This window comes from Symphalangus syndactylus, chromosome X (assembly GCF_028878055.3).
Source record: "Symphalangus syndactylus isolate Jambi chromosome X, NHGRI_mSymSyn1-v2.1_pri, whole genome shotgun sequence".
Classification (NCBI taxonomy): Eukaryota; Metazoa; Chordata; class Mammalia; order Primates; family Hylobatidae; genus Symphalangus; species Symphalangus syndactylus.
In genome coordinates this window covers 50,861,651-50,886,123 of record NC_072447.2, presented here as the reverse complement: position 1 = coordinate 50,886,123, position 24,473 = coordinate 50,861,651, and the positions used below count along the sequence as shown (strand labels likewise).

Below are 24,473 nucleotides of genomic sequence, written 5' to 3'. Positions count from 1 at the left end.
AGATTGTCTTTTTATTGTTGGTGTTGAGCAATGTGATTATAATGTATGTTGATGTACTTTAATGGTTTTTTTCTTGGGTTTTGTTGAGTTTCTCAGATCTGTTATGGTTTTCAGCTAATTTAGAATTTTTGGCCATTATTTCAATGAAAGTAAATAATTTGTGCAGAATTTCTTGTTTGATTAAATAGACATTTCAGATGAAGTGTTGGTAGTGGCAAAGATGAAGGGGTTCCTTTTAAGTTTTCATTTATAAAATTCTCTATTTTTTTCAATAAAAAGGCATCACTTATGTAATTTAAACCTTAAGAGAAAAAGCAAAAGAAAGACAGAAAGCAAAGGAAGAAAAGTACTCTGGAACATGTCAATGTAATCATTGAAAAGATGTTGTTCATTATAGCGCATGTCTTATTTTTTGACACTCCCCATAAGAGGGAAAATTCTTTTGTAGTTCAAGGATTGAGTGCTATTGAGTAATTATTTTGTTTCATTCGGCCAATCTTTTAAATTATGAAACTGTATAAATTTAATACCTTATATTGAATGTTAGAAATGTATTTCCCACAAGCTATAAGTCATAATTGAGTTATGATTAATTTTAGCCTAATTCGTGGGTATACTTTGTCATCATTCTTCATTTTTTGTTTTCTCTTGGTACAATTTTTTAAGCTTATGGTTTATTTTCTAACCTTCTATATTATTTAAATAAACTTTAAAAATAGTTTATTTGTAATTATTATGGGTACATAATAGGTTTTTATATTTATGGGCTACAGGTGATTTTTTTTGATACCTACACTGTATTAGTCCATTTTCACACTGCTATAAAGATACTATCTGAGACTGGGTAACTTATAAACAAAAGAGGTTGAATTGGCCGGCAGTTTGCATGGCTGGGGAGCCCTCAGAAAACTTACAATCATGGCGAAAGACAAAGGGGAAGCAGGTACTTTCTTCACAAGGCAGCAGGAGAGAGACAGAGAGAGAGAGAGCACAGGGGAAACTGCCACTTTTAAGCCATTAGATCTCTCACTATCACAAAAACAGCATGGGGAAACCGTCCCCATGATCCAATCACCTCCCACCAGGTGTCTCCCTCGACACATGGGGATTACAATTTTGAGTTGAGATTTGAGTGGGGACACAGAGTCAAACCATATGAGGCACCAACCTTCTATATTTTTTAAGGCTTTCTCAAATCCTTTTTGGAACAACATGGTGTAAATATACAAATTAACAGGCAAAACATGATTGAGTGGTTAGTTCTGTAATGCTATCATATGTGAATATACCTGATTTATACTGGTATAAAGACTATACCTGTCAAGGTGCCTAAAATATTTATGGCAAATGGTCAGGTTACACTTTCACAAATAAAACAATTCTTCTTTAGCTTTCCATTTCTTAAATTTTATACATATCACTTCACTTTATAATATGAAGATAGTAGACAAAGCAGATGGCCATTATTTTCAATCTCATACTGTTTTACTTGAATTACATTTCAGTGTCTCTGTTGGAGACTTGAGAATTGTCTTAATCTTTCAATGAAACTAGGGGAACATGCTAGCAGCAGCAAAAATATTCACACAAACCACTTCTAAGGGGTACTACCCCTGCACGTGTCCCATTGATTTGATTATTATGTCTGGGTTAACAATTTGATCCATACTTGGTGGTGTAAAATAGCAATCAATTAAAATTATTATCTCTTTATAGTTTTGGGGTTTGACTGAGCTCAGCTTGGTGGATTTCAGTTGAAGTCTCTCATGCTGCTGCCCTCAGAAAGTGACTGGAGCTGAAATCTTCTCGAAGCCTTCTTTACTCCCATGTCTGGTGGTTGATGTTAGTTTTTGGTTGGAGTCATAGCAGGGGCTAACAATAGAATCATCTACGTGTGGCCTTTCTATGTAGCTAGGTCTTCCTTACACCATGGCATCTTTGTTCCAAAGGCAAATGTCCTGAGAGAGCCAGTCAGAAGCAGTATTACCTTTTCTAATCTAACCTCAGAAGTTGCACAATGTCACTTCAGCTGCAATCTTTTTATTAGACTTTGGTCACTAAGGCCAGTCTATATTAAAAAAGTAGTGGGGTGGGAAATTTTCCCATCTCTTGATAGGAAACTTGTCAAAGAATTTTCAAATATGTTTTAAAACCATACACTCATCTTGCTTCTGTGATATTGAGACTTAATAATTCCAGTTTTGGATGGCTACTTTTCCTCTGCTAGGCTTCCCAAATTGCTTATTAGTCTTTTTACCTGCATCAAGATATATTATTCTAAGCCTATGTTCTTCATAAAACTTCACCACGCAGCATACAATATAATGACCAGTAACTCTATATCTGTTGTCATTGTGCTTTGCTTTAGGAAAGTTTTCTCCTAAGACAATATTGCTGGATTCTGTCTCAACATTGTGTTTCAAGGGGATAACATGCAATATCCAGATTAATAAGAGTTTTCCCTCCTAGTCAGTTATGGTAAAACTTTGGTATGGCTAAAAGCTTCTCTGGATCTGTTGGTTTCTGATGTCATTTCAGGTTTCTGGAATGGTTAAAGGTTTCTCTTGATCTGTAGGTTTCTAGAATCAATTCAGGCTTTTGCAAGTTTGCCATTATTTCACTGCTTTTAGTTCTAGAGGGGCTACTCTTGACTGATACTCAAGGGCAAGAAGACACACCACTGAGGACCAGGTACTGCTGTGCTGAGTGAACTAAGTTGATTTCAGATTTTATTTAAATGTAAATCTGTCTGGCTGCATAGATTTTGCTCAATAGACAAATTTATTCATGGCATGATTTCAAGAATCAAAAGTTTGAGTGCCACTGTAGGCGTATGAGATTACTGGAGAGTCAACAGATTGACTTGCATAACTACTGTACCGTATGACCATGCTTCCAAGAAATGGCTGCCTAAAATAGTACTCCTTGCCTTTTGATATTTGAATCCTTGAAGACATTCAACAATACAAACTTGCCATTATTTAAGGCAAGATTCCAAATATTTCTACAGTTAGAGGGATCATGTGAATTACAGAAATAATAATACTTAATAGAATTTTTGTTAAATACATACTTAGTGAATATTTTACAGGCTGTTTCTGTGCATGTGTATGTAAATAAGTTGAATGAAGTGAAGCACATTTGCTAAATCAATACTATTCTATGGTTTGTATATATAAACAATTCATTTGCAATTGAATGTAACTTGATCATTTAACTGGTATTAATTGATTTTTCTACTGTTAACCTATAAGTTAATGTTTTATTTGAAGCAAGATTGATTTTTGATCATCAAATGGCAAGTTTCAAATCGGGTTGGAATCCTACAGTATGGAATTTAATTTATTTTAATTAAATTAATATGTCCTGTTTGAAAATATTCAAATTATTTTGTTTTGCACAGCTATATATAATTTCAAACAGAGGAGGGACTTCCCACTGTGCTAAACTTTAGAACGTATTTAAGGAGGATAAAAATACAAACACTTTATAGTCACATGCTTGTGAAAATTGCCTTTGAAATAATGAAGTGGGAAAAGTGAGATTTTAATAATGTGGAATATAAATTAGTTTCTGGTAAGATCTGGTATTTGTACAACATTAGGGAATATTTAGTGTGCAAATATGTTTGTTAGTATGCTTCGTGTTATGTTAACATTTTTATTAAAGACCCTAGAGCATTTTAAATAGACATTAAGATTTTCAGTTCTCTTCTCTGATTATGGAAATGCTCACATCTTATATCTGGCATTTTTTTCCTCACAGTTTTAGGATAGATACAATACAGAATTAGAGGGCAAGTGAATCAGACTGCATAATGGAAAAATGGAGGTGACTATAGGCTGGGAATTCTTAATAAATTCAAAAATATACCTATAAAATATATCATCTCTATCTATTTTGTCCTTTATCCTAAAGGATAAGGTTTCCTGTGTCTGAGAGCCTTTGTATAGTACTTTCCCTCTCAGAGTTATCAATCAAATATCTATCTGGTGGTAGAACAAATCAGAGAACGTCATTCTGAACCCAAACACTCAGACCCATATAACATATCAGGGTAATCAATGTCAGAAATACTAGTATTCTTCCTGGTTGCTGTTTCATTGTCACAAATTGACACTATTATCCAAATGTGTTTATCAATCACTTCTCACTGAACTAACAGGTTAGTCTCTTTTTTCCTTCATCTGTAAACTACAATTGACTTAACTTTCCCTGGGCATTCATCTGTCTGAGAAGTGATTGTAACTGGTTATGGAAGACCTAAGTGATAGTCATTAATATTCTAAATTGGATTATGCCACTAGATGGCAGCCTTGCAAAGCGGCCTAAAGCCAGTATTGTCTTTGAAAGTATTTTCCAAACTGTAGACTATGAAGTGTTGGCCCGGTGAAGCCAATATATTATTCCTTACCATATCCATGTAGGACTTTAGGTTCGTACTTCCCAATGGTACAAGGAAAATAGAGCATAGAGGAAGAATAGGGAAATACTGCCTGTATCTGGCTAGGAAATGTTTGAAAGGAGGAAAAAAGAAGTGAGAGAGGAAAAGAAGAAAGCAATCACCAATTTTCTCACTTGTTGCTGCAAGGTATAGGAAGGAGATACTTATGATAAGGAATGATTACATTAAAGTATAGAAGGAGGAGGACATTGCTTTTACTTTCCATTGAGAGAGCCAAGCAAAGATCACTCTTGGGATGCTGTTTTCATACCAACCTTGAGCAATGACTTTAGGAACTTGGCCTTATAATGGGATGTGACAGAGGTAAGCCCTGAAGTTTTATTTTCCTGAAGCAACCTCAATTCCCATATGGCACAGGCATGAGCTGGGATCTGGCTGGCCTGACAAGGGGCTCAATGTAGCTGGTGAACCAGAAATAATGATGGTGGATCAAAAAGTCTGGGAGGTGGAGGTTGCAGTGAGCCAAGATCATGCTACTGCACTCCAGCCTGAGTGACAGAGCCAGACACAGTCTCAAAACAAACAAACAAACAAACAAACAAAAAACAGGTCTGTATTGGTACCAGCAAGCCACACCAGGATCATGAACTGCCATCTGTATGGACTGCTGGGCAATTGGAGTTGGTTGGCAGGTAAGCAGAAATACAATACTTTCTTGCCAAACTTTCACATTTTGTTTATTCATTAAGCAATCTCAATTGATATAAGTCTTTTATTATGCTTCAGAGCTCCCCCAATTTTGCATTTTTTCCAGCTTACAGGTACCTCAGTGAAGGGACTGCTTCTTTGAGCCCTTACTTTGCCATTTTTTCTTCAACTTTTATACATTCAGATTTACTTTTCTGAAATACTTTAATGAGAATGCCTCTTGTTTGCTGGAATAACAATCAATTACTCACAAATTGTGCCCATCTTCTTTTAGCTGACAATCAAATCTTAAGAGTTGTAAAAGAGAATTTCTTCCTGCTACTCTGGTGAAAGAACCTGGTAATCCAGCTAGACTCAAATACTCATGATTCTATGATGACATGTTGTTCTTACTGTATTAATTTCTGTTTCCATGTTGTTTACCTTGTCTAGAATTCAATCCTTATCATTCCTTTGTTAATATTTGCCCATCCTGAATGCTGATTGGCCTCCTCCACCTTGTTGGCTTGCCTGCTCAACCCAGTTCTTCTTAAGATATGACTTGATTTCTGCCATTTTGTGAGTCCTATTACATACTGTCATATAGAGTCAATTCCCTTTGTTTCTTTCTGATCGTATTCTTGGAGGAGATTGATTTTGACAGTTAAAAGGAGCTAAAGTCTTAATTGCTTTACATCTCCCAGCTTACACTCATAATACCTTGACTAAAAATTTAGTCTTCCATTTTCTCATCTAAATTTGTGATTAATATTACATTCATCCAAGTGGCTTAATATTTTGAATATGTGGTTCTCTCATTAAGTGAAGAATTGGGATGCATATTACATGTTTTTTATAGGACTAAAACAAATCACTGAGTCACTCATTTAGAATCTTCTCTCAAAACCTTTTTAATATTGGAAGATAATACAAGAGAGTTGGAGAATCTTTGGTTGTAGAATGGATCTTACATCCCTCAATATTTGCATGGTGCTAAGGATAAAGAAATTCAAAAGGTCTTCTTGATTGTCAGTTATCATTAGTTATCAATCCACCTTTTAAACTCAAAATTGTCTCTCTGACACAACCCCAAGAGCTTATGTAGCTATAATTTTTAAAAAGCAGTGGGTTTTCAAATAACAAAGTTATATATTAACCAATAAAGATTATTAGTAAGCTAATTCTAAAAAACGTGCCACTTAACTACAAATACCTGTCAAGTAGTGATCTTCTTTGATATTATTGAAATTTCACAGTACAGTCCCAGTCCAAAGCATATGAGTTCCAATGCAGTATTGGGTACTTATCATAAACAATTGTTGCTAATTCTGCTGGCTGTGGCCCTGCTACTTTAATAATATTTCTCCATTGAACCATAATAAATAATTGTGATCTCTGTGCTTCTCGTATTGTGTTCCATTATGTTCCATAACCAAAACAAATACACCTACATACACTTTTAAATATCTTATGGTGGATTTTATTTAGAATTCTGTGCCAAAATGCTATTTCTTTTATTATTTCTCATAAATATGCTCACATGCTCAAATTGGCCATTTCTCATAAAACCACTTTTGGGTTTTGAATGATTTTAGTTTCACCCGAAATGTTGTTAAGCATCTGACACAGGCTTATTAAAAACATGGTGGGTTTGTATTATTGAAGTTGCTAAAGAAAATGATATGTTGCCAACAAGTCAGGCTATACAATGAAAGCTGTTTACCATTAGTTGGAGAATTTGAGTCACCTATGCATGCAGAAAACTGATAATTCTCAGTAGTTCAAGAATTTGACCCAGCTGTCAAGGATAGCATTGAGTGTGAATCATTAGGAGCACTTGTTCTTCACAGAATCATTAGGAGCACTTGTTCTGCATAGAATACAGAGAAGTGCTGAAAAGAAATTAACACCATATCTTTAAATGACATTTAGGAATAGTAGAGAACTTACGGATGCCAGAAACTACAAAAAACATACTAGGGTAACCCAGGCAAGGACAGAGAGATTCCAGTTTACAGAATAATAATTCTGAGTCAGAACAGGTTCAAAAGAAATATAGATTCCTAAGTCAGCATTGCTCATTTGTCATTTGATACTACCCTGCCTTGTCTTTTCATATATACCTCATACCTTATTGACAAGAATATGAAATCTGTTGTAGTAACTTGAATGATTAAAGGATGAACCTCATGGCAAAGTTTTAAAATGCATAGATTTATGTTAAAGTTAAGCAAATCCATGACTCTCAAGGGCAAGTTAGGACCAAAATCTGCTAAGTTAGTCAGATTTCCCTTTATATTTATAACTGTTAGGCAGAGAACAGATTGAGAATGTATACGTTTGGGGGCATGAACTACACATTGTGGAGGGTGTAGGCCTTGTCTTCTCGGAATTCAACATAACTGTATTTGCTGATCTGGGGAGATGCACGTTATGGTAAGCATGATTTCTTGTAGATGCCTTTATTTTCCAATATCATGCCATGGCAATTCAATTCAATTACTATTCTTGAAAATGGGCAGGAAATCTCTTTCTTTTGCATGCCTTTTGTAAGCATCAAAAGGCAGTATTACTAATATGTTTCTTACAAACCCATCCAATTTAACTTTACAGATGTTCTCAATCCTTAAGCTAGATACTGTATATTAACAGAGTAGAACAAAATTCCAAAGTTCCAATGTGGTTTCATTGTTTTTGAACCAGAGATATTAAAGAAATTAACACTTTTGTGAGAGCTAAAGACCTAACACTCTCTAAGAATTACTAAGAGCCTGAGGCTTACGTAACGTTAAGTGAATAAGTATCTTCTAGAAACTTCACTAAGCCAGTAGTTTTTATTAACCTGGATCATTATATGGGCATAGATTGGAAATATGTTTGTTGTCTTGGTTACAATGACTTGGAGATGCACATCTATCCCAAAAGGGCCCTTTCTAGGACTGTCCTCAAATTAGCATGATTGAGTATCCTTGATAATGCTGAGAAGCACTAAATCTTTAATAATTTTTCAGGTAATGATAAAAGTCATAATTCTGTGACAAGATTGTACTTCAAAAGTGCAGACAGGCAGGATGAGTAAAAAGCCTGTAATCATCAAATGAAGGAAAAATGAAAGTTCAATGTTCTAATTGATTTAATGGGGACAGTCATTCTATTGATTGCTTCATCTTTCATTTCCTCCTTTCAAACCTTTTGTGTGCCATTATGTAGAAGAGGGTTAAAACCATTATCTAAGACAATGCCAAACCCATCCTTCCCAAATAGGGTCAGATACTCAATTTCTAAAACCCTGAGAGGGTAAGGCTTTGAGGTTTTTGTTCAGGTTTAAGCAATTCAGAGACTGGTAAGGAAAGTGAAGATAATTTAGACTAAATAAAATTTGTATTGCTCTTGTGGGAAAGAAACACAAATGTCTCAACAATTTTATTAAGGTTTAAGATTTTTTTAAAGAATCTTCATGATTCTTTTGCATTTATTTTTTTACCTATCATGAAACTACTTAAAATCTGTTCCCAGTAGGAGAGACAGAAATGATAATAAGGATGAGCCAGAATATAAAGACACTACTGGGAAAATTATTGTCTACAGTAAAAAGGACATACAATTTAGACAGTAAGTGGTAGTCTTGGCTTGTGGAAAGTGCATATGTTGCTTAGCAAAAGTCAGATTCATTTCTCCTTTCAAGAAGGTAAATAAACCTCTGAAACCATCTGCAGTCTCTTACAAATAAAATCATTGTAAATATTTTTAAAGTTGAGAAGTAAAAGTCCTTTTTTTTTTTTTTACTTCAGTCAATAGACTAAAAAATAATCTTTTTTATTTTTCTTTTTCAATTTTTTGGACCATAAACACTGATTCAGTCACCCCTGATTATTGCAGTGCCCGCAAAGTGCTTCGTGTAACAATTTGTCTCAACACATTTATTTACAAGCAGGTCATATGATATATACGTGGGATGCTCTGACTTTCACTGTTGCTTGAGGGAGACTTTGACAGAACATGGTCAGTTCCTGCTTGGACAGCAGATTCTGGCAATGGAAATTCCTGCTCATAGACATTTCAGATTTACTGAAAAAATGTTGCTGAAAACGGCTGACATCTGTATCCTCCCCCAAACCTCTATATTATCTAAACCAACAAAAAAATGGTGAATAGTTTTTGAAAAGGAAAATACTGGAAATTATTCTAGCTCTAACAAACTTACAGAATAATTAAATATATTTCTTTGTAAGTTGGAATTTTTTATAATCCTATTTTTTCCAACTTCTGCAATACTTCTACCATCAGTTTGAATACCTCCCAAGGAAAATTTCCAAAATATGGCATAACAACACTGGATATGGAAACAAGCAGTGAAGAAAACAATTGTTACGCTGTGCCTAGGCTGGGTCATGTCTTCCCAATTACCAGACCATCTCCCACCCTCTCAAGTTCTTTAATAACCATAAAAAAATTGAGACCATCACATTGCTTAGGCGCACAGCAAAGCTGACATCTGGCAATATATTTACCCAATGAAAACACGGGCTGGAAATACTAGATTGTATTTATCTTGTCTGTGTTCTTCCTTCCAGTGTTTTCTTTTGCTCTTCTGACTGATTCCTATCTCCTGCCTACTGTATCTCAATTTTTTCAACCAGGATTCTTTGAATCCTCCTGTCTCTTCTCCACCACTCCATTTCAATTTTAACAAGTGCTAATATTCTGTCCAACACTTGACCCAGATTCTTGCTCCTTGCTTAGACAACACAGAGATGCATTCTGGCTGCTGTACAATTTTCAATTTTTCCAGCTCAGAGAGTTCACAGTTCTGCTCCAACTCCGGAGACAGGGAGGCTGGCTGAGGTCTTGCTATGCTAAGTGTGATCTGAGGACCAGCAGCATCAGCATCTGCTGGGAGCTTATTAGAAATAACAAATCTAAGAACTCACTCCACACCTATGTAATCAGAGTCTGCTTGTATATGTTTTCACAAGATTCTCAAGATGGTTCTGTCTGTGCGTTAAGCATAAAGTATGAGAAGCACTGGACTACATCAGTTGTTCACAAGATTATTTTTAACAGCACATGCTTTGTAATAAAACAAACATTTAATATATGTGCTCCCAAAATATGAATGTAGCAGAATGTCTCTGCTAAAAAAGAAAACTTCCCTGAATTTCTTAGTGCTTCTTCAAGAAGCCTCTGCCTTCTGAGACACAGAAATGTATATGATGTAAAAATAGAGAATGTTTGCTTTTATTTTCCCCAGAAATACTTTACTCTTTACATACCATGATATTTAGATCTGTAGTGATTTGCCTAGTTAATTGATCTGTTCTGAAAAGGTAATAAAAATCTCTCATCTCCCCTAGAGTGCTAAATGTTTGCCTACCTAACTAGGTCCCCTTGTTAAGTTCCCAAGGTACAGGAAAGACTGCAATAGCTATGCCTTTGGGTATTTACATTTCCAGGAGTATTGAGGCTGGAGAACTTGCAGACATCTCTAGGTCCCAAATTCTGAGACACATGTAGCCCTCTGGCTCCTGCATACATTTTATTTACATATCAATGAATTGGAGTTAGGATTCAGACCAATTAATTTTCCAAGAACACCTTTTCAAGAGGGGTAGGGAAGAGCTGCTTCTTCCTCTTTATAAGCAAAGAGAAATATTTTTCCCATCATCTTCTCCCTTGCCTATGGAATGCTTGGCTACTTGTGTAGGACAGTTGGCCTTATTCTTACTGTGTAACCCCAGAGGTAAAGCCTGAGGCAAGGTAGAGCAGAGGATGAACTTATAATTAGGAAATTTGTCTCTGATCTGGAATACCTTTTCTGTGCTTTCAGGATAAAATGAATAAATATGAATATTGAAAACCCAACAGTCACACTGGAAGTTTTGACTGAGGTACCAGGATACAATAGATATCCAAATATTCAATGATATTCAATGAATATTCAATGATATTCCAAAGTGAGGTTGCTGGACCAAAATGCAAATTTTCAAAGAAAATGAGAGGTTGGCATTTTTTCCAAACTTGAAACACTTTAAAGGTATCAAAGAGTTGAACAGATTTGTCAGAGTACATTTGTGAGATTTCTTTGGAGAAGCTATTGTTATGCTGTGATCTCACCTATTCACTGCCACTGATCTCAAGGTGAATAGGTGGGAACGGTCAGATCTCACCTCAAGCCTAAGGAGAAGGGTTTTAAGAAAACCACTGAGATGATATATGTTCCTTAAGGTTTAAGAGTCACAGAGAACTGTATTCTCACTATGGACTGGGAAATCACAAAGACAAGTGAGATGGAATGGCAAGTTATTATGTGGGAAAGCAAAGGAGAAGTGACTGTATTAGAATCACCCAGAATTTGTTGAAGGGAGATGTGTGTTTCCCATGAATCAAAAGTAAGAGACAGTAGAGCCACCTAGAGTTTTTTGTTGTTGTTGTTCTTATTTACTGTGAAATTCTAAAATAATATTTATTCACCAATTCACAGAAAGTGTCATAACGACCACCAACGTGAATCAGTTTGTAGGCATTTACAAGCCACAGCTGAAAACAAAAATCTGCCTTCATTGAATAGGCATTTAGCGAATTACTTGAAAACTGCAAGAATCATAACTGTTATAAATTTAAAGTTTGTGATTCAGACATGGGTAAGATCACAGTCATGGGGAGAAGCCCAACAGATTCCTGTGATGGTTCTTATTTTCTTCCTATATCTTTATATACATAGAGACTCTCAGCGCCCCTCACTCTGTATCAGTCTGGATTAGATATGACAGCTCAATCAGGCCTGAGAGAGGATTCTGAGAAAAGGAGTGGGGAGGGGAAAGGGCATTCTCTGATCCTCTGTGGCTGGGCAACCTTGTCGACTGAGAAGATGATGTGCTCTTCTGAAATTAGATTCAATTTTTTATAAATTCATACAGTCCTTCTAATGAGATACTCCAAAGTTTGCATTGTTTCACACTCATACACAATAGTATATTTATCAAATAAACACATTTTCTAGACTAAAAAGATTCACTCTTTGAGGCAGCTTAAAGAGCTCAGAAGTCTGATACGTGTCAGGTAAACACTGGTCCACCCCTGGAGGCAAAGCCATCCACTGCGGGAGACACTGGCCAGACTGGCAGTAACGGCCCAGACAGTAGCAGTGATTGAAGGTGATTCTGCAAGACGAGGCTGCTCCCGCTTCTTTCTCTGCTGTGTCAACACCACAGAGACTCCAGAGGAGAGAAAACATACCTCTCTCAGGCCTTTCCCACACACTCTGCGGTTGAGCAGCTGGGAATAAACAGCATCGGAGGCTTCTAAATGGTGATGGCAGCTTCAGACAAGGGAGAAGGGAAGGACTGAGAGAAGAAATTATTAGACTTTTTAGACTGACTGAACCCACAACCTTTACATTTGGTTACAAAATTATGCCTGGAGGTGACAAATTCAACAGCACTTTACCCAGTGTTTGGGCAATGGTGTAGAGACAATAGTAGATACAAGCTGCAGCTTTAGACAGTGGTAGAGAGAAGCTACAACTTTAGCTTGTAGAAACAGCTGTTGGGTGTTCAGCAGATGCAGTCTATGTGCATGCAAACCCACTGTGTACTGCATTCCCTCACTCTCACTACTAGGGAGCCAGACCCTGTGCCTGCAGCTGGCTGGATATTGCATGGAATCTGTGAATTCAGTCTTCTCCTCAGTTAACAGGAAATGAGAGCCACCTAGAGTTTTAACCAAGAAAACCACTTGGGAATGTAAAGGTACTGACCAAAAGCAACTTCAAGACATCACCGAAAACATGTTGATAAAGCACAACTAAATCAATCACGCTCACTGCAGTAAGGGAGAACATGACTGAGCCTTCGTACTTTCTCAGAACTGAGAAAGTCAGGGGAAAATACGCATAGGATTTTAGAACCTGGGTATAGTGATGTGAAGATAGATCTTGCTGAGGTGATAGATCTTCCTATGGGGGACCAGGTAGAGGTTATGACAGAATATCTTTGGATTAGGAGACACAGAGAGGTGAGATCTGGAAGTGAACCTTGATGAGCAATCTGTTAGTATTGAAAATAACTATACTATTCTTTTCGCATTCTTGCAGTAGAAAACATTTTGTGAACAAATTGGTGAGTTATTTTTGCTTGTTCTTAGTATTATTTCTCAGCATTACTTAACACAGAGATAGTAAAGTGTACTCAGTCCTGCTATTATTTTACGCAGATCCAGGAAATTAAGTTGCTTTCGGGTTTCACACTCCAAAAGAGAGAGTTTTTTTGAAGTTGGCAGCTAGAAAAAATAGAAACAGAAGAGGTAACAGCAGCTGGAAAAACAGAATGCATCATGTTGATCACAGAACTTCAGAAGGGATCCCACAATTTATATTATATATAATAATTTATATTATATTATTAATATATATTTATGTTATACATATAAATATGTATTTCACATCTATTATATACATATATACTATATATAAATATAGTTATGTTTGATATGTATATGGTTATATCACAAGATATATGTGACTATGTCAGTGAGATATAAGTGAGGAGTAAACCGCTACCAGGTCTAGGGAGAGCAAACCATCTCCTACAGTATAAGGGAAGTAAGAACTTCCCCATGCCCTTCTCTCTTCTCTTTAAACTCCATTAGACATTGGCAAGGTCAGAAACAGCACTAGTGAGTAAAATAGGATCTAGAGAAAAAGAAGAAACTGATCAAACACCTCCCCTGCTTCAAAGGCAGATGGGTTGTTCCATACTGGTTTCAATAAAGTTCTAATTGATGAGTCATAAATTGGACTGAAGCTTTTCTAAATACTAAGTCCAGACTGAATATTTGCAACTAAAAGTGGTCCTAGAACTTCTGTTATATAAGAGTAATTAGAGAATGTATTCTGCCTCTCTACTGGAATTTTTACCCAGTGGCAGAAGAAGAGATTTCCTCCACAGAATTATTTCAAAAGGACAGTAGGAGACAAAAATAAGGGTATGTTTTGATTATTTCCTATGAATCAGTCTCCTTCAGGGGAATTATATATATATAATTATATGTTTATATAAATATAATTATATATTATATATAATATATAATTATATATATATATAAATTATATACATATACTTACATATAAATTTTATATATTATATATTTATATATACAAAATATGTATGAAATTATATACATACACTACTGATACAATATGTATACAAAATATATAAATACAAATAGGCTAAAGATGAAATAAACAATACCTTGAAATATTTTTATTTTCTGTATTAACAGCGCGAAGTATTTTTGTTGGCAATGTTATTGAATGTGCTTTATTTTTTAACCTTTTGATATTCCATTAATAGTACAATATCCAAATGGTACAACATAGTTCTATGTTAATTTCATTTTGATTCTTGGTTTTCGTAGCTGTCGTGGCTGGAAAGCTGAATTGATCTTTATGGAAGAAGAGTATCATTGGTTACACTTACTTAATGAGGACACTGAGTTTGAAATCCCAACTACTAAATATTGAAAGGACTTAATTGAAATTTGGCAAGTAAATTTCAATCTTCCACAAGGGGGAGTAATCAGATGTCCTTGCAAACTTATGAAAGGAAATTTATGTTATTATCAAAGACATTGAAAAGTCACTGAAACTTTTCTTTGGAGAGATTTTTAAATAAGTTAGAAAACTGAAGCCTGATTTTTTTTTTTTTTTGAGACGGAGTCTCGCTCTGTTGCCCAGGCTGGAGTGCAGTGGCGCAATCTCGGCTCACTGCAAGCTCCGCCTCCCGGGTTCACGCCATTCTCCTGCCTCAGCCTCTGCCAGTAGCTGGGACTACAGGCGCCCGCCACCACGCCCGGCTAATTTTTTGTATTTTTAGTAGAGACGGGGTTTTGAAGCCTGATTTTTAAAGTGACCAGATATCAGAGTTTTTATACGTGACACATATCTCTTTCAGCAGCAAAGCAACCTAGAAATGGAAAAAGAAGAGAAAACTTCTCTTTATAATACTCTATAGATAGCATGAGTTATTTTCAACACCAACTACTTTCTTGTTCTTTGCAAAAACCCACTTAACATTAAAGCAACAGATTAGATGTGTGTGTGTGTGTGTGTGTGTGTGTGTGTGTGTGTCTTTAAATGCCTTTGAGGCAGCAACTACTCACAATCGCTGGTCATCATTGAAAATGTCAGCAAATTAACTCCAAATCATTTTATTTAAAAAAAGTTTATACGTCTAATTTTTTTCAATTAATTTTTTGGTGACTTGTCAGGAGTTGACCAGTGAACCTCAGTGGGGAAGAAAAGACGTCGTGCCCACACCCCATCCCAGCATACAATATTGCGAAGATTCTACCATTTAAGATGATAAAATCACATTCTTGAGTAGGTATAAATTGAAATCTGTTGCTACACGCTGAAAGCAAATAAACTAAAAAGTCATTGCTGTGTCCAGACTCCAGGCTTTCCTCAGAACATGATGTGACACTTGAACATCTGGCAGAAAAACCAAGTGAGAATGCCATATATCAATCATTGGCAAACCTCATTGCTTTCAATTTTTAGATAGGCTGTTGTTACTGAAAAGTTGAACGCTGTCTTCAGGCACCCTGTACCACCCTTAAAAGTTATGTTCTGGACCTCAGAGTCAAGGGAACTAGAGCAGGCCTGAATAGGAGTTAAGGAACTTAAGAATGCCAACAGCATCACACCTCTACCTTTTCCCAGCTTTCATATTCCCAAGAACTGCCTCCATTATCGATTGTGCACCTGACCATAGAGCCCTGGCTGTGAGAGTTAACGACCTCTTTCCTACACAAGGATCCCATCAATGCCCAAGGCTGGCCAATGGTTTCCTGTGTCCATACTGTAACATTGGTTTTCCTTAGCAGAGATTCAACAGCTCCAATGGACTAAACCTGATCATATGAAATGACAACCGAATTCTCTGAAGTTTTTACAATTGTGCATTTTGAAAACTGCAAATTACACTCAAAAGTTGTTAAAGCCAGAGATTAATCTCTGTGGAGTGCCTAATACAATACCATCATCTTGAAGGGCTTACTTAGTGGTTCCTGCACATCGACAATTTCACACTAATGAGAACCAAAAAGTAGACACTGAGCTGTTACTGGACTGTTTTTTACAATACTATCAGCAGTGTTTAGTGCATGCACTAAGAAAATGAACTTTATACCCCAGGGCTGCATACATACTCTTAGCAACTTGCACATTTTGAGACCACTCTGCTATTCTAATAGCCTGATCATTCAGCTTCTCATATTGAAGTTATTTGCCAGATGAAATCTTTATTTCCTTGCTTCACTTTTATAAGTGAGATTTTGCCTTTTAAAGAAATTATATCTATATATGCCTCTAAATTGATTGACAGATTTGAAACTTACGTTGTATAGTGGGTATATTTTGGCACTTCCTTGAAAAGCTATATTAGCATTTCTCATTCACCTTTGATTGCATCCTTTTCTTTTTCTCCTTTTTGCTTCCAAGACCTTTATAAGGGAGCTGCTTGGTTAGCCTGTGTATCTGTAGTGAGTCGTGGACCTTAATTTGTCCCATTACTACCTGGGAAATCTTATTAAAAGGCATATTTGAAGCCTGAGATTCTGCATTCTAACTCCCAAATGAATGGTTCCGGGATAATATTGACAACAGTAGGATCCTAGCATGCTAGCAGTAGAACTGGGCATGCCTAGAATCAGATGTTGCTCCTGCCTTATTTCAAATGTCATTATGCTCCACCAAAAGCAGTTTTCTCTGCTGCTTTTGAAATACTAATTCCTAACTTGCTTGCATTCTACCCATCACAAAAAATATCCTGGTCCACAGAGGAGTGAAAAGGACTGTGATTTGTACCCTTGGCTTCACATTAGAATCACCTGTGATCTTTCTAAAATTTCTGATGCCCGGGCCACACTCCAGACCAATTAAATCAGAACCTTTGGGAGTAGGTGAAGACAACTGTTTACTTTGAAGCTCTCCAGGTAATTCCATTGAGCAGTAAAGTTTGAGAATCACTGCTAAATTCTTTGCTACACAATTTATTGTCAATGGACCAGCTGCACAGGCATCACCTGTTTTTAAGAAGTGAAAAATATCAAGCCCCAGTTCTGACGCACTAAAACCAAATTCTTCATTTTATTAAGATCCCAGGTGATTCCTATCTATAGTAAAGCATAGAAAAGCAGTGCATTAGATTTTAAAAATGAATTAAAATTAGTTTTTAAAATTTTTATTTCACTAGGGTAGGAACACTTAACATGAGATTTATCCTTCTAACAAATTTTAAATGTACAATGCATTATCTTTGACTATAGATGTAATGTTGCAGAGCATATCCTTAGAGCTTATTATCCTACTTAACTGAAACTTTATGCCTGTTGATAATTACTTGCCATTTTCCCTCCCTCCAGAGCCCGGTAACTACCATTCCAGCCTTTCATTTTATAAATTTGACTATTTTAGATACCTTATCTCAGTGTAATCATACAGTACTTGTATTTCTGTGACTGTCTTATTTCACTTAGCATAAAATTATCAAGGTCCATCCACGTTATGCAATATTGCAGAATTTACTTCTTTTAAAGTCTGAATAGTATTCTATTGTATGCATATACCGCATTTTCTATATTCATTCGTCTGTCCATGGGCATTTAGGTTGTTTCCACATCTTAGCTATTGTGAATAGTGCTGCAATGAATGTGGGAGTGATAATATCTCTTTGAGATCCCGATTTCAATTCTTTTCTATATATACCTAGCAGTGGGATTGCTGCATTATATGGTAGTTCTAGTTTTATTTTTTAATGTGCTCCACTCAGATGCTGTAATGTCTCACCTGGATTCCTTAGTTTATATGAAGGTCTTTTTGTGTCTGAATGGTTGTTCAAATTGGTTTCTGTAAGGAGATGAACACTGGAAACTCCTATTCCTTCATCTTGCTGACATCACTCTTAAAGATAGTCTTTTTAACAAATGCTGCTGGAAATGAAACATTAACACAGCAAGAAAAAAAATGACTCTAGACATAGACCTTACACCTTTAACAAAAATTAACTCAAAATTGATCTTATGCCTAAACATATAGTACAAAACTATAAAAACTCCTAGATGATAACATATAAGAATATCTAGATAACCGTGAGTACAGCGATGATTATCAGGTATAAAAATAAAGGCATGGGCCGGGCATGGTGGCTCACCCCTGTAATCCCAGCACTTTGGGAGGCTGAGGCAGGTGGATCATCTGAAGTCAGGAGTTCGAGACCACCCTGGGCAACAATGGTGAAACCCTGTCTCTACTAAAAATGCAAAACTTAGCTGGGCACGGTGGTTCATGCCTGTAATCCCAGCTACTCAGGAGGCTGAGGCAGGAGGGTCACTTGAACCTGGGAGGTGGAGGTTGCAGTGAGCCAAGATTGCGCCATTGCACTCCAGCCTGGGTGACAGAGCGAGACTGCATCTCAAAAAAAAAAAAAAAAAAAAAAAAAAAAAAAAAGGCATGATCCATGAAAGAAATATTTGATAACCTGGACTTTATTAAAATTAAACACTTCTTATTTGCAAAAGACAATGTCAAGAGAATGAGAAGAAAAGCCAAAGATTGTAGGAAAATATTTGCAAAAGACACGTGATAAAGAACTCATCCAAAACATATAAGAAACTCTTAAATCTCAACAATAAGAAAACAAACTACCTTATTAAAAATAGACAAAAGACAGCTGAACAGATACCTCACCAAAGAATATATATGGGTGGCAAATACACATATTAAAAGTTGTTCATTATCAAATGACATTAGGGAATTTGCAAATTAAAACAATTTGATACCACTCCAAATCTATTAGAATGGCCAAAATTCAAAGCTACGACTCTACCAAATGCTGATGAGTTTGTGGATAAACAGAAACTCTCATTCATTGCTTGTGGGAATGCAAAATGGTACAACCTCTTTCGTAGACAGTTTGGCAGTTTTTTACAAAACTAAACATACTCTTAAAATACAATCCTTCTCCTTGGTATTTGGCCAAATGAGCTAAAAACATATCTTGACAAAAAGCTTCATACAGATGCTTTTAACGCTTTATTCATAATTGCTGAAACATGAGAGCAACCAAGATGTCCTTCAGTAGGTGAATGAATAAACGGGGGTATATCCAGACAATGGGATATTGTTCAATGTTAAAAATATGAGCTTTAAAGCCATGCAAAGACATAGAGCAACCTTAGTGCATGTTATAAGTAAAAGGAGCCAATTTAAAAAGGCTGCATACTATATTACAACTATATGATATTCTGTAAAAGAGAAAATTAGAGACAATAAAGAGATCAGGAATTACCAGGAGTTACAGCATAAAAGGGATAAATAGCGGGGAGGCAGAGGATTTTTAGGGCAGTGAAGCTATTCTGTATGATACTATAGTTGTAGATACAAGTCAATACACGTTTTCGAAAGCCATAAAATGTGCAACACCAGGAGCGAACCCTGATGTAAACTATGGACTTTGGGTGATAATAATGTGTCATTAGAGGTTAATGGAATGTAGCAAATATGCCACTCTAGGTTTCGGATGTTGAAGTGGGGAAGCTGTGCATACGTATGAGCAGGGGTTTATGGGAATTCTATGTACCTTCCACCAATTTTGCTGTGAAACTGAAAGTACCCCCAAAATAAAAGTTTATTAATAAAATAATCCTTCTGGCTTAGGGAATAGGCCAAAAGAGGTAAAGTATGAAAAAAAGGTTAATGATATAGTTTGGGTATTTATCTCTGCCCAAATCTCATGTTGATTTATAATCCCCATTGTTGAAGGTGGGGCCTGGCAGAAGGTGTTTGGATTATGGCAGCGGTTCCTTATGGCTTGGTGCTGTCTTTGTGATAGTGAGTGAGTTCTTGTAAGAGCTGGTTGTTTAAAAGTGTGTGGCACATCCCGCACCCACTCCCCACTCTCTCTCTCTTGCTTGCTCCTTCTTTCTCCATGTGATGTGCCTGCTACCCCTCTTTGCCCTCCACCATTATTTTAAGCTTCCTGAGGCCTCCCCAGAGGCAGATACTGATGTCATCCTTCCTTCACAGCCTGCAGGACCATGAGCCAATTGAGCCAATGAAGTTTCTTTTTTTTATAAGTTACCCAATCTCAGATATTTCTTTAGACCAATGTGAGAATGGCCTAATACAGGAAATCATTTAGGAAGTTACTGCTGTAATCCAGGAGATAAATGATGGTGCTTTGGATGAAGATTATAGTAGTAGGGATGGTGAGATGAGGTTATATTTTAAATATATTTTAGCAAGAGTTGATGTTGGACTGGAGTGGAATGTAAGAAGAGTGGAGAATGTTTCTGTGTTTTTGATTCAGACAACTGAAGGAAAGAAGCAGATGTATACTGAGATGCAGAAGAATAAAGGAGTAATTCATGTGTTTCAAAAGTGGAATATATCATTAATACAGCAAAACATTAGTCTCCTAAATCATTGGAAAACAATTTATTTTTGTCCATGACAGCAAGGAAAGGCTGCAAAGTAAAGAATGCACAATGTTCATCTACTTCTCAATTTTTTCTGAGGCCAATCCTGTTTACACACAACAAATGTTAAAAGTTCTGTGCTTATTTTCAGTCTGGATTTACATTTAATCCCTACTTAATACTAATGCTACTGTGAACACCTGCTCCATTCCTACCAATTTCCAGTCCCTATAAGCCTTCAGGTGGTCCTATAAGCCTTAACTCTTCTACACAACTTCAAATCTCAAAAACTAAAAACAGAGAGATAGAGATAGAGAAGGAGGGAGAGGAGAAAGGGAAATTAGTAGGTAGATGGGTAGATAATCCTCACTCTGCTCCCCTCTAGATTTTATTGCCTGTTCCATTGCATGTCTCTTTCCAAGCTTTATGTCAATGTTCAATACATCCTAAATGGGTTGTGGATCTCTGTAGATGTAGGATTTGGGACGAGAGAGGGTAAGGATAAGAGAAAAGTTCTTTGTGAAGTGACATTGTGAACATAAATGTGGGTAAAAAACAAATGTATTCATTTCTTTAATAAAAACCAAACATTGTATGATTCCACTTATGTAAGGAACCTAGAGTTGTCGAATTCATAGATACAGAAAGTAGAATGGTGGTTGCCAGAGGCTGAGGGGAAAGGAAATTATAGAGTTGTTTAAAAGAGACAGAGATTCAGTTTTGCAAGATGAAAGAGTTTTGGAGATTGGTTGCACAACAATGTGAATGATCTAACATTACTAAACTGTATAGTTAAAGAAGATTAAGATGGTAAATTTTGTTTTGTGTGTAGTTTACTACAATGAAAATTTATCTGAAATATTTAAAAAACTACAAATGATTGAAATTAACTATGGGTTAGAAATATTATGCTAAATCACAGGGCTTAGCAAAATCCTATATAGATACTCAACCAAGAGCAGAAAAGGGCTTTCCTCACTCGAGTTGCTTTGGTGAGTTCACTGATGTACAATATGAGGCTGGAAATGGGAAAGTGATCCACTAGCATGCAAGGCATCCTAGTGAGGTGCGATGATCCCTGAACTAAAAGTCAATAGTCTTTGGTCCTTGCTGGCTGTTTGACTTTGGGAAGTTATTTCTCTTCTTTGAGCCTTTGCTTTTTCATTCATGAAGAAGTTGGAATAAACAATGTTTGAGGTCTCTTTTAGCTTCAAAATGGTGAAATTACCAGATAACTAAATGTATTTTTATTTCGTGTCTTGCATTCAGATTTTATACATTTATTATGAAGTATAAATTTCTCTATTGAAGTTTGGCCCACCCCAATACAAGGGAAATCTGGCTAGTAAGTGGAATGGATAGACTTGCTTTTCATGCATTCTTGTAACTGGCAACAACATGTACTCCTGAAACAGATGGGAAAGATCTCTCTCTCTCTCTCTCTCTCTCACACACACACACACACACACACACACACAGGCACACACATACATCTCTACCTTTGTTATCCGCATCATTTCTGATTATTACCAGTAACCAGAAGCCAGTCTCAGCATATATAACTGTCACAAGCTCAGATACCTTCTAATCATGTACAATTATGCTGCCTAGAAGTCAAGACAGTGAAACAAGTAAACAAGAAGGTACTAAATGCCTCTGTGAGGCTAACCTGTGCCAGAAGATACGAAAGACAAATATGTCAACAGTACTTCCTCTTCAGGAGCTTGTATAGAGACTAAGAGTTATATAAACCTGAGCCAAAGGCTGTTTTGTTTTATTGGCTCCCACTATAACTCTCTTTTAGCATTTGATGAACACTCTGCATACTGTGGTAACCCTTGTGCACAGCGAGAAACAAAGCTCTTTGCTATATGGTCCGTGTGCAGAGACATTCAGTCATAAGCACCTTGCTGCCATACTGTGTCAGATTATTGGCTTGAGGTATGGTAGGATCAATTTTTTATCATCTGAAGCTCATAACTGAGCAGCCTGGCTTTCACCAGAAGAAACAGTGACCCATGACGCAGAGTTCTAAATCAAAGATCTGTCACTCTTGGAGCATATTTATACATAATAAAATCAGTATGTAATACTAAATGTCTTCATTGATATACATGGAATAATGCTGCTTCTTGACCTGGCAGGAGTGTGTGTAGAAATGGTTGTTAAAATTTATTGACTAACTTATTGGAGGTGGAGAGAGATGAATACTTTGATATTGAGAATAAACTGAAAAGTATGACTTTTCCAAATTCCTAGTGAAGGATTTTGAAAACAATCAATTGAGCAAATTAGTGGGCCATTTCTATGGCATCTAATATCTATCTAATTTTAAATAAACTAAAATCCTACTATCAGTATAATAGTAAATGGCAATTGTGGTTAGAAAATTGTGAACTTGTCAATTTCATTCACCTTTCCAAACACTAGTTTTAGTGTTTATCAAGTAGTTATTACGTGCCCTAAATTTTAGTCAGTGAGATTTGCTCTACTTTTTTAAAATTCAAAAGAATTAATAAAAACTTATTGGAGAATTATTTTTTAAGCAATAGAGGACTTTATTGGATCACCTAATTTTTTTTTTTTTTTTTTTGGAGGCAGAGTCTCACTCTGTCACCCAGGCTGGAGTGCAATGGCGCCATTGCAGCTCACTGCAACTTCCATCTCCTGGGTTCAAGCGATTTTTGTGCCTCAGCCTCCCAAGTAGTTTGGATTACAGGTGTGGGCCACCACACCTGGATAATTTTTGTATTTTTATTAGAGACAGGGTTCACCATGTTGACCAAGCTGGTCTCAAACTCTTGACCTCAGGTAATCCGCCTGCCTCAGACTCCAAAAGTGCTGGGATTACAGGTGTGAGCCACTGTGCCCGGCCAAGAATTATTTTAATAACATTTTGGAAAAATTAATGGTTATTTTGGACATGTTATACAGCTTGTAATTTTGTTTTTTGGGTCATACTTGCATCTGAATAGGCACATCAAATAACTGATTGTAAAAATAAAGCTTGGTAATGAAATTTCGTGAGAAAAATGTTAGAGAGCAACAAAACTAAAGAAAAGTGTTTTGCATTGGTACTTACCCAGATAGCCAACTAAATTTTGTATCTATGACTTTCAGGAAAATGAAAACTAACGTGTCAAATGATTCCTTTACTGCAGCCTCATTAAAGTTTTTGGGGCCAAAATGTGCAACAATCAAGATTGTGAGAGACATTTTTGTCATATTTTCATGGTTTTCTTTATTGTGCTTACTACATTCAAATGTTCATGCATCATTAGTTAAATTTGCATGCTTGTACTGAATATTATTTTCTGTAATATACACATTCTCTAAAGGCACAATTCAATCCCAAATATTTTAACAACATGATTAGCTTTTTATTTTTTTAATATGAAGTTCTTTTTAAAGATAACTTTTCTTTAATGTCTCTTAAATTATAAGCCACACAGCTAGTAAACAATCCAGACCTCAAGAAATGATGGTGTGGAAAAATGAATGTACAGCAAGTCATCCAAAGCCCGGAGCACTGAATCAATGTACAGGGAGATGATAGCACTTGACTTCTTCCCAATTTCCATGTTCAGTGCTTGTTTATTCTCTGCTAAAGTGTGCTGAGCTGTGTTGGCAAATGCTATTATGGGGTGCTTCCAATTTTGCTTCTGTGGTATAAAGTTTCTTTCAAAATAAAAGCAAGACCCTCTCTACTGCAATTCTGGAATGTTTATCATCAGTGGAAGTGTGAGCTCTGCCTTACTCTTCATATGTTTACCTAACCTCTGCTACTTTCTGGCTGGTACTGGGCAAGGCTCCGGATTTGGTTTGTAGAATCTAAAAGTTGTTAAGACAGAGAGATCATTTGGTTCAATAATTCCTATCCAGCATAAATTTGTTATACAATAGG

At 36.2% G+C, this 24,473-nt stretch overlaps 1 protein-coding gene across 1 annotated transcript in view; it reads left to right on the top strand.

The window, feature by feature from the left end:
- LOC134736053 (lanC-like protein 3) overlaps positions 1–24,473 on the top strand; it is a 276,852-nt gene that overhangs the window by 125,379 nt on the left and 127,000 nt on the right. The gene's annotated exons all lie outside the window — the stretch shown is intronic.